Source organism: Pseudonaja textilis, chromosome 1 (assembly GCF_049901715.1).
Source record: "Pseudonaja textilis isolate UNSWEBS1 chromosome 1, rPseTex1.2, whole genome shotgun sequence".
NCBI classification, from domain to species: Eukaryota; Metazoa; Chordata; class Lepidosauria; order Squamata; family Elapidae; genus Pseudonaja; species Pseudonaja textilis.
In genome coordinates, this window is record NC_141990.1 from 154,231,161 (window position 1) to 154,245,990 (window position 14,830).

At 36.3% G+C, this 14,830-nt stretch overlaps 1 protein-coding gene across 4 annotated transcripts in view; it reads right to left on the reverse strand.

Annotated features, from left to right (window-relative positions):
- The window catches only part of EHBP1 (EH domain binding protein 1), a 257,453-nt gene extending 256,584 nt beyond the window's left edge, over positions 1 to 869 (reverse strand). For 2 of the 4 annotated variants that reach the window (XM_026712825.2, XM_026712823.2), the window contains exon 1: positions 402 to 869. The gene's annotated coding sequence lies outside the window, so the exon portion shown is untranslated. The remainder of the gene's footprint in view (positions 1 to 401) is intronic. The other 2 variants (XM_087919329.1, XM_026712826.2) reach the window with 1 other exon arrangement.
- Between the last annotated feature and the right edge of the window lie 13,961 nt (positions 870 to 14,830).

A 14,830-nucleotide genomic window follows, 5' to 3' on the forward strand; every position in this document is an offset into this window, starting at 1 on the left:
TGGCACCAGTGAAAGTGGAAAAGAGATGCACTGGAAAGGGGCAGAGTTCTTCCTCCAAAGATTTCTCCTGGTTGCCAGAGCATTCCCTTGCTCTAGTAAGAGGCTTCGCCTTCATTGTTTCCGCCTGTCTGGCTTGTTCCACCAACACAGACACCTTTTTTCCCTTTTTCTTCCAATGGTCTGTTACTCATTCGCTGCCCCTCACGCTCAGCACTGGCTCTGGACTGGTTCAGAGCACCAAAGCCTTTTGATCTGGGGGCAGAGAAGGAGGGGAGGGGAGTGTTGAGAGCTGCACAAGACATACCTCCCAAATCTGGGAATCATTAGGACAGGGAAAACAAGGGGAAATCACCAAGCAGCCATTCAGACGTCTCGCTGCCGCCGCCTTTTCTCGTTCTTACCTTCCTCCAGCTCCATGCACATTTAATCCTAGTAAGGCTGGATCTGCTGCTGTCACACACGCCATCCAATACTAGCTCTGCCTATTACAGCTGCAGCAGCCGCAGATCCATTCCAGCTGCCCGGGGATCAACACTGCAGATCCGGGAGCCTCAACCCAAGCCCAAGGCTCCCTTCTCAAAGCCTCCAGCCAGAAGGCGGTGGCAGCGCCACTGATCGTTCCGAAGGTCCCAGCACCAGCTCGCATTCCACAGCCACTACCTTCCTGCAGCCAGAGGTGCGCGCCTCACAGCAACTTCGCCCAGCGGCTCAACCAAACCCACGGCTCAGAGCACGCCATTGGCAAGGGATCGGAGTCCACCCCAAGCAAGCGCACCCATTGGCCGCAGGGTTATGTCAATCATTCCACCAGGCAGGGACTTGAGCGGGCGGCGGCGGCGGCGGGGGGGAACCCAAGCCCTCCTTGCAGCAGGGGTGGGATGGAAAGCGAGGAAAATAAACGATGGGTTCGTTCGTCTTGCCTCAGAGCTGTTTTTCTATTGGCTTTCAGAATTCTGAAGAGGCGGGTTGTTTATACCGAATCGAGTCATAATTGGGCAAAAAGGGCATCCGTTTGAAGAAAGTTGCAAGCTTTCGGATCGGGGAAGTAAGTAACTGCGGCTGGTCGATCATTCGGAAGGAAGACTTACTTGTCTTCGAACTCAGGAAAGTTAGGCTTCGACGCTGAACTACGTAGCCGTAGTTTAGATCCCGTTAGCGTATCATCCCTACATCCATACCAATTGCTTTTACTCATTGCTTTTTAGAAACCTGAGGTTGAGGTGTAAGATTGGGGTTATTTAAAAAGGAGCACCTCACTCTAGTTTTAAGTTACAAAACATCCGCAGCTTAGCAGACTGGATAGGAGAACGCATCCTGGAGTTAAGGGGATACATGTTGGGAGCATGTGCATTTTAAAAAGAATGCATTAAGTAAGTTGACTTGAACTGAGGACTTCTGGCTGGCGATATGCGTCTACATACAACAACGATCGTTTTATTATCAATGTTAACTCTAATCTTTCCCATGTCTTGAATAAATAACTTAAAAGCAAGATAGTTGGTTTCTTGTTTTCTTTCCTAAATCAGAGAGGGAGGAGATCTGTAACAAAACTGCTCCTCTTCAAGTGCCAGCCAGCGAATGCCTTCTAAAACTCTCCATTCTCTCCATTCTTCTACTTTATTTTCTTTCTTTCTTTTTTTTCCTGTTCTAATTGTGAGCTTGCTTGCTCTTCGCTGGGCTCATCAGGATTCCCTCTGCTTGAATATTTTTTAAATACTTCTTCAAGACTTGATATTCCTGTCTAAGCAACTCTGCACCAGCACTGAATAAACAAAAGGTCTACATTAAAAAGTGTGTTGTCCGAACACTAGAAAAGTGTAGTATCTATCTGGTATTTATTAAAAGAGCAAGTGGGAAGGTATTCAAAAAAAATCAAGGAAGGACCCAGAGTATTTCTTCTTTGTTGCTAAATATATTCCTGCAAAAAGGCAAGTAGGACAAGTTTTAGGCAGCAATCTTAAATCACCGAAACAGAAAAATTCTATTAAAGATCTTTGGATTGAAATAGCAGAGGCATAAGATACTTCTTGTATGTATATCTTTAGCCGTGTTGTTTTTCTATTCCATATAAAGACATCCCTCCTTTCTATGCAAAGGATACAGTAGCTGTTCAGCAAGTTGCTTTTCAAAACATCATTATTTATTTATATTTTCCATTTCTTTCTTTGCTTTTAGGTTCATATTACACTCCACTAAAGACAGTACAAGCATATTGTTTCTCATCTAGATGTAGAGAAAATTAGTTACAAAATTATACCATGACTTCATTGTTGTGTTATTTTTAAATTATTGCCTTCTGATTGTGCAAACTTTACTATATACTCATAGCTTTTCATAACCATGGACAAACTAAAGGCTTGAAAATCCCGATAATATATGAGAAATATGCAGCTACCAGATACTTGTGCCTACCTACACTTCTTTTACTGCTGGCAAATACTCTATATTGCTCTGACTGAACCAATAATACACACTTTTAGTTCAGAACAGTGGTGGGATTCAAATTTTTCTACTACCAGTTCTGTGGGCGTGGCTTGGTGGGTGTGGCAGGGGGAAGGATACTGTAAAATCTCCAGTCAGAGGTGGGATTTGCCAGTTCTCTGAACTACACAAAATTTCTGCTGTCCTCCAGAACTTGTCAGAACCTGCTGAATACCACCTCTGGTCCAGAACCAAATGAGAAATAACATTTATGACAGAGTAGTCCATCATCTATATACTAAATTTCAGATCGAAAAATGGACAGTTGAGCTGATCTCTTTCAATTTTTCCAGGCAATGGCAGAAGTTGACAAAAGAAATCATAGTTGTTGTGTATTTTAATTTTCATGCCAAGCCACATTATCAGTCTTCCGTCCACATTCCATAATGTCATTTGATTGGGGTTCTTTCAAGCTGCAAATCTTAGTATTAAAAATATAGACAACCATTAGATGGACGTTCTATTGTAATCTAGCAATTGCCTAGACCAGGGATGTCAAACTCACGGCACGTCATGGCATCATCATGTGACATATTGGGACTTTCCCCCCCTTCTCTAAACCGGGCATGGGCGTGGCCACCATGTGACACATCCGGCCCATGAGCTGGGAGTTTGACAGCCCTGGCCTAGACTGTGGGTGTTCAACCTTTTTGCTTGCTTGGATCACATTGAGTTAAGAGGAATTGTGTTGGGCTACATATAAAATACATAATGTGGTTAATGTAAATAAATCACATAATAATGTTAAATGTTTTACAATCTTGTGGGACCACATTGCTAACTTTCAAGGGCTGTATGTGGCCCGCAGACCACACCTGACCTAGACTAACCCTACTGAAAATGGCAAGGATTAAATAAAGTACAGTTTCCTGATGAGGCTACTTCACATAAAATGGGCTAGCAGTTCCCTCAGAACATGTATGCAAACTCCTCCTTTGAATTTACAATTTTAATTGAAACTGTGATCCCCTAATCCTTTTTGTGTTTGTAAATGTAAAATAAAATATACAAAGAACTTTGAAATTTACTCTAGATGGGAATTTTTTTGCCAACAAGTAAAATCCACTTATTGAAATCCAACAAGTGACTGATTTAGTATCATATTCTGAATCAAGCTACTTAATTATATTTTAATTATTAAACATATCCAATTTCAAACTCTGACATGATCAATCCTAACAATTGCACTGGTACCAAAAAGAGGCAATTTTATCAAATGTACACTTACTAAAAATTATTTATTATTAGGGATTATTACTAGTTACAGCATGCTGCTGATAGAATGGCATTTTCCCAGGGAACAGATTCCTCCTTTGCTCCACTCTGCATGGCCTATACGAATTTCAGATAACTAGGATTGAGAAGTCCCTGTATATCTGTACACAGAGCATTAGATATTGCCCTGTGTAGTGGTAGCAGCAACTGATTTTCAAGCAATTCTGAAGCTACCAAAGCTAGCAGCAGCAATAAAAATTCATTCCAACTTAGCTCCCAGAAGGATAAATTAAGGTAATCTCAACTAACATCTCAGAAAAGTGGGATTCCTTTGGCTCTTAAGATCTGCTAACACATAGAGCTTAAATACTTTTTTTCTTTCTGTTTTTATTCGAGTGTCAGGATCAAATAACATCAAGGAATTATACATAACAAAATAGTTAGATTTTAGCATGCATGTTTTGCTTTGTTGCTGTTCATCCCAGTGTTTAAGACAGGGAGGACTAGAAATTGAAGTGTGTAATAACAAATATTTAAAGAAGGAATAATCAAGCCACTCAAAGATTCCTTTTCTCTTCAAATATTATATTTAAAGTTTATTATTTGAAACAAGTTCTTATCTGATTTATTCATTCAGTCAATGTTCATTTGCACATTGATGTTAAGTTTGGGATGTTAAATTCGGGTGGTTCGAATGCAGATTTTATTAATTTATGGCATCTGAGGCAATGTAGTTTTATGTTGTCATGTTGTAATGTTATTCATGCAAGAGTTAATAGCAGCATTGTAACAAGTTTTTGCAACTACAAAATACAAGCAGGCATACAAGGACAAAAATTACCCAGTAACTTTCTTTTAGTAGATTTCTGTCTCCCAAAAAATTAAACCCTGTTGAACTTTCTTAGTATGTGGATTGGTAGTCCATAGCACCTGTGAAAACTACAAACAAATGCCTTTTTTTTAAAGACATAGGGTTTTTAAATCCCTGTAATAAACAACTGGTTCATTTGTACTTGTAACTAAACTTGTTACTTCCTATTTTTTTAAATATTTCCCTCCCCAAATAGATTATTTTTTCTGAAGTTTGGACGACAGGTAAGGGTTGGCATGGACTACCACCCTACTTATTTTTGTGACTGTATGAGCAAAAAAAGCAAGGGAACGTGGGCTTGTTTAAATTTTCCATTGTTCTCTACAGCAAGAATAGGAACTGCTGCACCAAGGAATGCTATAGAATTCTCTGGCACAGCAACTTCACTACCAGCAGCAGCAGCAGCAGCCCTGCTTATTGCTTTACCTAGAAGTAATGCAAGCTTTCAATGATGGTGACTGCTCTTGTTCCAAATCCACCATCATTGAAGGCCTGAATTACTTCTAGGGTTGGTTAATAAAAGCTGTGGACATATTTTCTTAGGTGGCCCTAGGCTTCAGTCTTTAAAGAATTATATGAAATATTTAGCCAAGACCTAGAACATTTAGTAGAACTGAAGGGGAAAACACAAAAGTAGGTTCGCTTTTGGGAAAAACCACTTGGAAGGAAGAGGCCTATGTTATAATCTATGCTGCTATTTAATTTATATGCCTGGGAGGGGCTCAATGAAAATTATAGGTAGAGAAAATTATAATATTGGGGGAGTAGCCTGTCTGGTAGGAAGAAGAGTGGTAAGATACCTGGGGCCCATTCCCTGCCTGATTATTTCCTCACCCAAATAAATTATGGTATCCAAACTGGTTTAATCTCTAGTCTAGCCTATGGGTTCTGTTGCTAAATAACAATGAATAATAGAACAATGAATAATAAGACCTCTCTCATATCTGATTTGACAGATTATTAAAAGATTGTGAGCATGTCATTGCTTGGTGCCAAAACAACAGTTAAGGATGTCATCAGGTGCTGCTCACTGGGAACAGCCTTCCAAAGGAGGCTGTCCCTGAAGAACCACTTTTCACACCTCACTGATGCCAAGGTTGGAGAACATCCAGAGCTCTCCCTCCAAAAATGCCTTTAATGTAAGGATAATCCAGAATCTTCCTGGCTGGGATTTAAGCATATTTCTTGAAAAGTTCTATTCCAGATTATTTTATCCAGGATGCTCTACATGTAATGATTGTAATAACCCTCCGATCCTTTGCCAACATCACTTTTATGTGGACGTCTGCAGACATGTGTACAGCTGCATCAACATCAGCTCCATCCCACCCACCTCCAAATCTGATGAATGCAGCAGGGTTGCCTGCAGGGGGCTCATGTTGTTGGAATGATATCAGTGGGAGGTGGGATTTGACCAGAACTGTTGCAAGGTGAACATTCCATATTGAATCATACCTTAATTGCCTCTTTGCTCTACTGGTGTTCAGTAAACAACTCCAGATTTTTTACATCATATTTTTACACCAGTGCTATAAGATGTAAAACTGTTAAAACAGTTTTAGTATACTGTTTTACCACTCATCACTAATATATCTTTGGTATCTTCCTGGATGCATAAACGAAACTAGCTGGTAACTTTGGGCCAGTCACTCTCAACCGAACCCACCTCAGAGAGCAGTTGTTATGGGAAAAATAGGAGAAGGAAGGATATTAGCTATATTTGAATTATTAATAAAATTAATAAATGTGGAATAAAAATGTAGGTAATTTAATAAGTACTGAATTTTCTATAATAATCTGGTTTCATTTTCTCTGATAGGATATGACTATGGAAATTTCAACAGGACCAATTTAGCGTTTGTTTCCCTGTTCAAACATATCATATTAAATTAGAAGTGCACATTTATGTATATTTGCTTTAAAAATAATAAAACTGTGCAAATGGGGATTCCACTGTAAAGTTTTAGCTAGGCATATGGGATAAGTCTTACGGGAAAAGCAATCTTTTGTTTAATTTCTATTTTGTTTTGTAAAACAAATCAAACCAAAACCTTACCAACCATTCTAGACCCATGTTTGTTCAGTTCTGATTATAATAGTGTCTACTTTTTTGAGGGGGGAGGGGGGGCAGTGAAGAAATGGGACACTTCTACAATTTTCAACCTTGTGCTTAGATAGTAAATTTTGAGTAATGAGTTTGCAAATTATACATTAATGAACATTTCAAAAAGAGAACAGGCTTTATCATCACAATTTATGTTAATGCCCACCATTTACTTAGTTTAAAACCAGCTGGACCTTCAAATTGTTTTGTTTTTCAATATTCTCTTTCCTTGTTAATCTTTTTTCCTGCCTGGAAGAAAACAAAATCTGGAGTTTTCCAATATTCTGGATATTGTATTTCAGAGCTTTTCCTGTGTGGTCTTACCAGACTTTTATTTTAGTACTATTAAGGTCTCCTATTACAATCTGTAGCACAAATCAATTTAAGAATTATGCTTTCCTTTAGTAAATAGTGAAATTAGTAGCAACCTGATTTTGACTGCCTTTCAAAAAGAAGGGCTTCCTTGTTTGATTAAAGAAAAGGAAACAAAACAAACAAACTAAAACAACAAACCTCCAAAGCTGGCCTTTCCATCCTGGCAGTTTCAGGATGTTTTGGAACAGCAACTGGCACCATTTCCAGCATTTGAGGAGACAGCTTGGGAGAGACCGAGCCAAAGTTTCAAATTGTCAGGCTCTTTGTGCAGACGTCTGTTTCTTTTGATCGTGTGATCTTACTTTTACAAACGTTTGATAAGTAAAAAATATAGCCTTTAAAAAGGAGGAGAATCAAGTACTCATTTTTTCTTTCTCCTTTTCCTTCTTCCTGCACCTTAGGAGGCATGCAGAAATCTAACAGCTAGGAAGAAAGCATGGAATCCTCTTCAAAGAGCAACCATGCATTTTATCGCACTTAGCCCCATAAACTCAGTCTCCGTAAGAATTGTGTTGCTTATAGAATGGGAAAACTTTGTTCAGAGGAAAACTTGTTGGGAGGTACGCCAAGGGCAAACTTATTTTCACTCAACAATTCTAGTAATCCAGAAACTTGGGTAGGCCACATTGAAGGGTTGGGAATAGTGGTATAGAATACTTTTGTCTCATTTCTAGAGAAGGTCCCATTAACAATGCCTTTGAGGAATCCAGAGATACCACCTTGTATCCATACTATTCAACACCCACCTCAAACTATTGGAGATTTGGCTATACAAATGGATAATCCTCCATTGGATCTTTTATTTTCAATTCAACTTATGGATATGGTAAATATACCACTGCTAGCTGTCTGGTACCTACGAGAGACTGAATGGGTTAAACAAGCTTTTAATCCTGATAAAATAAGAGTTATTCTTGAATAAATGTGTTAGAACAAATGTCTCAGGTTTAACTGTGCTACCCTTCTTGGAGAGATTGCACTATTCTAAAACATCACACTCATGGTGTGGTGATTGTCTTTGCTGAGGCCTGTTTACCAGGTGTGCAAGCAATATTATTGGGAAATAATGCTTTTTCACAATGTGACTTTCCATCATTCTTGCCATATCCAGCTGAGGTCTTGATACATTTAGGTTGCATGATGCTAATAAACTCGGAAAAGGGTTGCCCTTAAAATAAGTACAGAAATTGCAATTGCTAGAAAATGGAATGGATACTATAGCATTGGAACTATTTAACTATGTTGCTTCTTATTAGTTTTTGGACTGCATTCAGAGTACATCTATTAAAAAAGGCTTGTGTACTAAATAGCTTCTCCAGCCCCCAATGGTCCAGTCATAATCTATCAGTTTTAGGATACTAGATAGAAGTCAGACTATTTAGAACCTTCTATTTATATATACCCTATTTCTGAAATATTCTGCCAAGAAAGATCCTCCAGTTCACTGAAGCGACCCCAGAGGGTTCAGTACTTTGGTCCCCACCTAATGTTTTTTCTTCCATTCCATCAGCCAAAAATAAGGAATTTGTGGAGTTGGCCAATAAAAACCTGTTCTTAAAAAGTTTTAACACTCTGCTTTATTTTATTTGTTACTTTATCTCAAACTTTATTTGAGCCTCGATTATTTCTTATAGAGTCATATTGTTTATTATTACAGTTACCACAGCTCAGCTGTAAAACTTGTTTTCTGTAACTCTAGAGGTACATAAATTCTAGTTCTTTGCTATTAACTAGTGGGCATCTATATTTTTGCACTAAAGGTATGATACCACTATTATTAATCTGGATATTTAAGACTGGTGCACAAGAAAGAGGCTGAAAGTTACTGCTGGTTTTCTTATTTGTTTCCTTTTATGTAAGAAGGTGCAACTTTCAGAATAAATACAATACATTCTTTGTTTCATGGCAGTAAGCCTCAGTGAATTCGCTGAAATTTTACCCTAGTAATATATATATACTGTAGTACAGAGCTGGAGTAACATTGCTTTAGTTCATTCTTGAAAGGAAATAAATGAATTTTTTTTATGATTTGTACCTTCCAAAGGATAAGCAAGTTGCTGGAAGAATAGATTAAACATAAATAAGTCTTTGAAACCCTAACAAATCTATTCAGGCAGAAAGAATATTTGATTGTTTCTACATAACAAAGATTGGCTCAAGACACTAAATAAGTGTTTGGTTAGAAGAAATCAAATTACTCATTCTAAAATTCAATAGAATTAATTTCACCATCCTACAAAATATTATATTAATATATAATTTTAAAAATGTTGCACAGCAAAATACAAAGCAACTATTACAGAAGGAGTGAAGCTATTCCTTAACAAAAGCAATTTTTCTAATTATCAAAATTAATACATTAATTATGAGAAATGGCAAATGCCAATTGTCCTATTTTACTATTAATTATTTACTTTTTTATGCATTTATCACTATGGCATAAAAGTTCTTGCAATTTGAAAATTAAAGTAAATTATGATCATTGAGTTAGTATGCTAAGCTTTATAGAGTCATTTGCTTAAAACAATTTAACATATTGCTATTATTCAATAAAAGTTGGAAGTACAACAAATACAGTTGTTCTTCAGAGTTGGTGAAACATGTGTAGCAAATGTACCGATATTTGTTTATAATATAACATGCTTTTTGTTAAATAGCATGTTTGTAAACTTAGTTAAAATTTCCAAAAGACCAGATGTTGTTTTCCAGACATCAATTATGCAAGCATTTCTAATAATCTAACAATAAAGGTGAAGTCTTGAAATTACAGCTTTTATTGCCTGAGGTAAACACAATTCTGTGTTGATCCAATCTGACAGTTGGAAGTTCAACTGAGCCAAATACTCAAAGCATCCCTCAACATATGGGACTATCCAACTGATAAGCTGACAAACAACACTACCTACTACTTGTACTCTGACATGGTACATTGTGTACAGCTGGAGGAGAACAGTATTACAGTGATACTGTACCTGAAATGTCACAGAAGAAACTATTAAATGCAGCACATGTATAAGGAAGGTAATGAACTGTATCTTCGTATGCGGAACAAAGTGTTGGAAATTCACAAATATATGCTATTACAGACACATATTTTACTGTGTTATATCATGAATATAAATAAGTTAAAACTCCTTTTATTTTTATAAAAGTATTACCAATACATCTCATGCAGTTAGTTTTTAAATTATCAACAATGAATGATCATTCATTTGCATTTTTGAAATAGTCTTTGTAAATTAGTGCTTTACATAATGGATTGGCATTTTAATTATTAGTGACTTAGTACACTGAATTATATCAATTATGAATAAAGATTTTAATAGTATTATAGATTGTATAATAGAGTGATATGCAGTAATATTTTGTCTATGATTATTAAAACTCTCTACAATATTTATTACTGCATGACAAAACTCCACAATTCTTTTTATCATGCTAAATACTCCTTAAGAGTACCTCCAAACGTATAAATTGCAATATGAGCCATTTTGAGCGGTTGCCAATTGAGATAACATGTAAGCCTTAAAGTCTTAAAGAGTGAATAAACAAACAAATTGAATGTTAGTTAATATTATGCCAAAATCCATTTTGCAATTTCCCCAAGTTTTCTTCTCCTATGAAAGAGACTTTATTTTCTTATATTATTCTTAGTGCACTTTACAACTCTTCCAAATTTCTCTTAGTAGTGCTTTTACAGTAGAAATGGTATTGTACTTTTGCATCTTTCTGAAGTGTACTTAGTTCTCAAACGTTCAATCTGAAAAATGCAATAGGAGGAATTTCTTCATGATGTTCTCCTTTCAGATTTAATTGACACTCAAGAAGACAGAAAGTATATGGGGAGTTCTGAATTACTTGGTTAAAAAAATATGTACAGAACACCATGCCTGTAAAGATTTCACCCTCATTTTTTTCCTCTTTTGAAAGAAATTTTAGAAGCAATGTCTCTTTCATGAGATCAAATGGCTCTGATGGAACAAAATGGAGAAGTATTCTGTACAACACTATCATCAATCTTACTTGACTGTCCTGATCAAAAGATATTTCATTTGTTTAGTTTACATCTCACCACCTGCACTACTTTCTCAAAATATTAGGAAGAAGATCCAGTGGCAAATCCTATACATAAAGTATGGAATCCCCAAATCCCATACATAAAGTATCTCTCCTTCTCCACTGCTGTATCTCTGGACTTCTCTCAATTGATGGATTAACTGGGTTTTATTCTTCCACTGGATGTTAATCCACCAACAGATGAACATCAATGGCTATAAACAATGTATTTTAATATGTCAGCATTTAGCTCATTGTTCGTCTTCATATTGGATGAATAACAATTTAAGTCATGTGTCAGTCACTGTAATAGCATGACAGGTAGAAATAGAGCTGATTAAAAACTCAGACTTTTTTATTAATAAATAACTATGGAAAGATATTAAATTTGAGTTACTTAATTCACTTTTCAGACATGAAGACAGCTGTAGAGAACATTACATAATTTTATATAAGTAAAATTTGAGAAAGGAACAAAATGCAGCAGAAGTTGAGAATATTCTTAAGATTAAAGCATAGGACAACTTTAACAGAATCTTGGCCTAGAAAAAGTAAAATAAAAACTGTCAGTACTGTTTTAAATATTAAATCTCTTCAATACTGTTTAAAGGGCAAAGAATAAGCACTGCTAGGATTTTATAAACAAATGAAAGAACAAAACCAAAGAAGGCAGATGATATTTGCCAAACCTTCAAGTATCAGTACTGTGACATTAACAGTGTATTTAATTTTGCTCTGGATTTACTTATGCAAAACCTGGAGAATATGATGTGTTTTTAGAGTTATAATCTATAGGGACTATGTTTAAAAACTGTTAAACTTACAATTTCTGGCATATTTTTCCCCTTATTCTACGGCATGTCTTCAGACATGCAATCATTTATCTGAATCCTGTTCAGACTTTATATCAGGACTAGGCAAGTAAAAAATTTTGTGTGTGTGTGTGAAGAATTTGGAGAACATGTCAGAACTGGGTAGTGGTAGTGGTGGAAGATGGTCAATTCACCATGTTAGTCAGCACCAGTCACAAAATACTTTTTACTAAACAGCCAACTGGTGAAAATATTCTCCCCTTTTCAAGTTCCCCCAAATGCTCCCTACCACATTGCTGTTTCATGGGGTACGTGGGCATACAGTATGCAAAGCAAAGGGCTACAACCATTCACTGTTTTTATTTTCTGAGAATGAATAAAATGAATAAAAATGACTTTGGAGGGTGGGACTTTGCATTGCAACATATTAGTTTCTAATTATTGTAAAAATGCTAATTAGGTGAATCAGGAAGTCTTGAAAATGCCAAAGGAGGTATCTACAAACCCAAAGTTTGCCTACTCCTGATAAATATATTTGTAAGTCAGTTCCCATGGATCTTTCTTGTTTATTTTAATGAATAACTTTTTGCACTGATCCTGAATTTTATTTGGCATTGAAGTTGGTTGCCTTTTGTCTTTGGTTCCCACAGCATGCAGCAGCACCTACCTACCTCAGCTGATTTCTGAAATGCTCAATAGATTCAGGTAATAAATAAATTAATAAATAGATGGGAGGCCACCAGAAACAAGGCTGTAGACTAAGGATTAAACCTCATCAAAGTCAATAGGAATTATGAATAGGATAGTTGCTGTAAATTTTCCCAACCCATTACTACCAGTATATAGCTGTAGAATGTATGTTGAGATAGTATAGTGTTTAACATCATGGGCCATACAAGCCAAGATTCCTACCTCCAATAGTAGTAGGACTATGGCAGAAGAAAAACAAATATGGTTGAAAGTTCAGTGTTTGGAGAAATTGATGCATTGTACAGATTCCAATGACATTCCCAAAAATGTTTAAAATATGAGTTTGACAGTGTCTCCCCTTAGATAGATCAAGATTTGTATATGTCTCATCCTGGAATAGAAAAACACAGGCAGGGTTCACATATTACACTAAATCACATAGCGTACTTCGTTAAATTATAATTTAATGCAATTATGACGTTTATTCAATAAACTAAGCCATGACTTAAAATGTTATGAGAACCAGATCTCTGAACCATTTTATTCAGTTATTATAAGGAGACCTTATTTGCCTATCAATTCCATAATGTCATACATTGAATCTTTTAAAGTACACAACCTATCCACATAAAGTACAGGTAGTCCTCAACTTACAACAGTTTGTTTAGGGACTGATTGAAGTTACAATACCAATGAAAAAAGTGTCATATGTCCATTTATCACACTTATGACTATTGCAGCCACCCTATGGCCATGTGATCAAAACTCAGATAATTAAAATGGGAAAACTAGCTGACATGCCTGGCAAGGCTATTACACAAAATGTCCAATTGGTGCTTTCTCAATATGTTGTAAATATAATTCTTAAACTTCCCAAGTCAGCATGAAGGCTGGAGAGTGTGGACATTGTCCTGTCCATACATTTGGAAAGCATTGCATAGGGATGGCAATAGTAGGAGTTTGTAGGAGTTTGACAGTCTGCTCATAGAATAAGATGAGAGCACAGTTACTATGCTTATAGTCTGATGACTGCTAAATCCCAGCAAATTAATTATTGACCATATAGTACTGCTGAAAATCAGCAATGACAGTATTTGTAAAAAATAAGGTCTCCAGAGTAAAAGAATGAAAAATGGCTGATTCGCTTCTCATAAAATGTAGGCGGGATTATTGAAAATCTGAGATCTTATCTTTTTAATTTTGAGCATTATTATATTTGGGACATATGAGATCTAAGCCAGTGCTGTGTCCATAAGAATAAATTGGAAAAGGAATCTCATGAGACTAGACAAAGAGGTCTGCGGTGATTTTATGGTATTCTTATTCTTTTGGTCCAATAGTTAATTTACTGTGTATTCTACCTCAGCTGACACAGAAAACGTAAGATATGAAATATAAGCTATCAATTTTCAAGGCCATAAAATGTGCAATATGTAATTTATGGCATGTTGTAAATTAGGAGATGTAATGTCCTAATTTGTATTTTGGTCCTGACTTTTAAAAATAGGCGGAACAATACTTCCGTATAAAAAGTTATGCACATTTCTGCCAATGCATACACAGTAGCTTAAGAGCTAATGTGTATGAAAACTATTGGCTGCATTATTAACTTTAGACTGATTAGCATGCATCATTTTATAAAAACAGAAGAGCCACTTCAGTCTGTTCCTTTTGCATAAGAACCATACCTGTTATGGCTTCCTGCTTGTTGATCACCTGGTATTATTTTTGCCTTTTGTCTCCAGGCTGAAATTCTGTCCCTCCCCATGACATATCATATTTTAAGTGTGGCTAGATAATACATTGTATTTGGATGGCTGTTTTGAATTCCCACAACTTATGCTATGTTTTACTGTATTCACAACAGAGTACCTATTACCTATTAATTTTCTAATAGCATTTATATGTCTTAAAATCTCTACTTCTTTAATAAACATTCTATTAAGGGACATAGATTCTTCTAGGGATTGATTACCTAGATAGTTCTGATCTATCTGGAGATCTATGCTAAATACCAACTGCTATATTACCAGCTCTCCTGCCATGAGGAATGGAGCTACTTTCAGCGCTACTTTGACCGCTTATCAATTTGACCCCCAAGCAATATCATCCTTGAATTTTCTTATATTTAGCGCCTAACTGAAAAATAGCAAAGCAACTGAAGCGGGCAATTTAATCCCCCAAAGCAACTAAAATAAAATAAAGTATAATGGCCCTTGATATGTC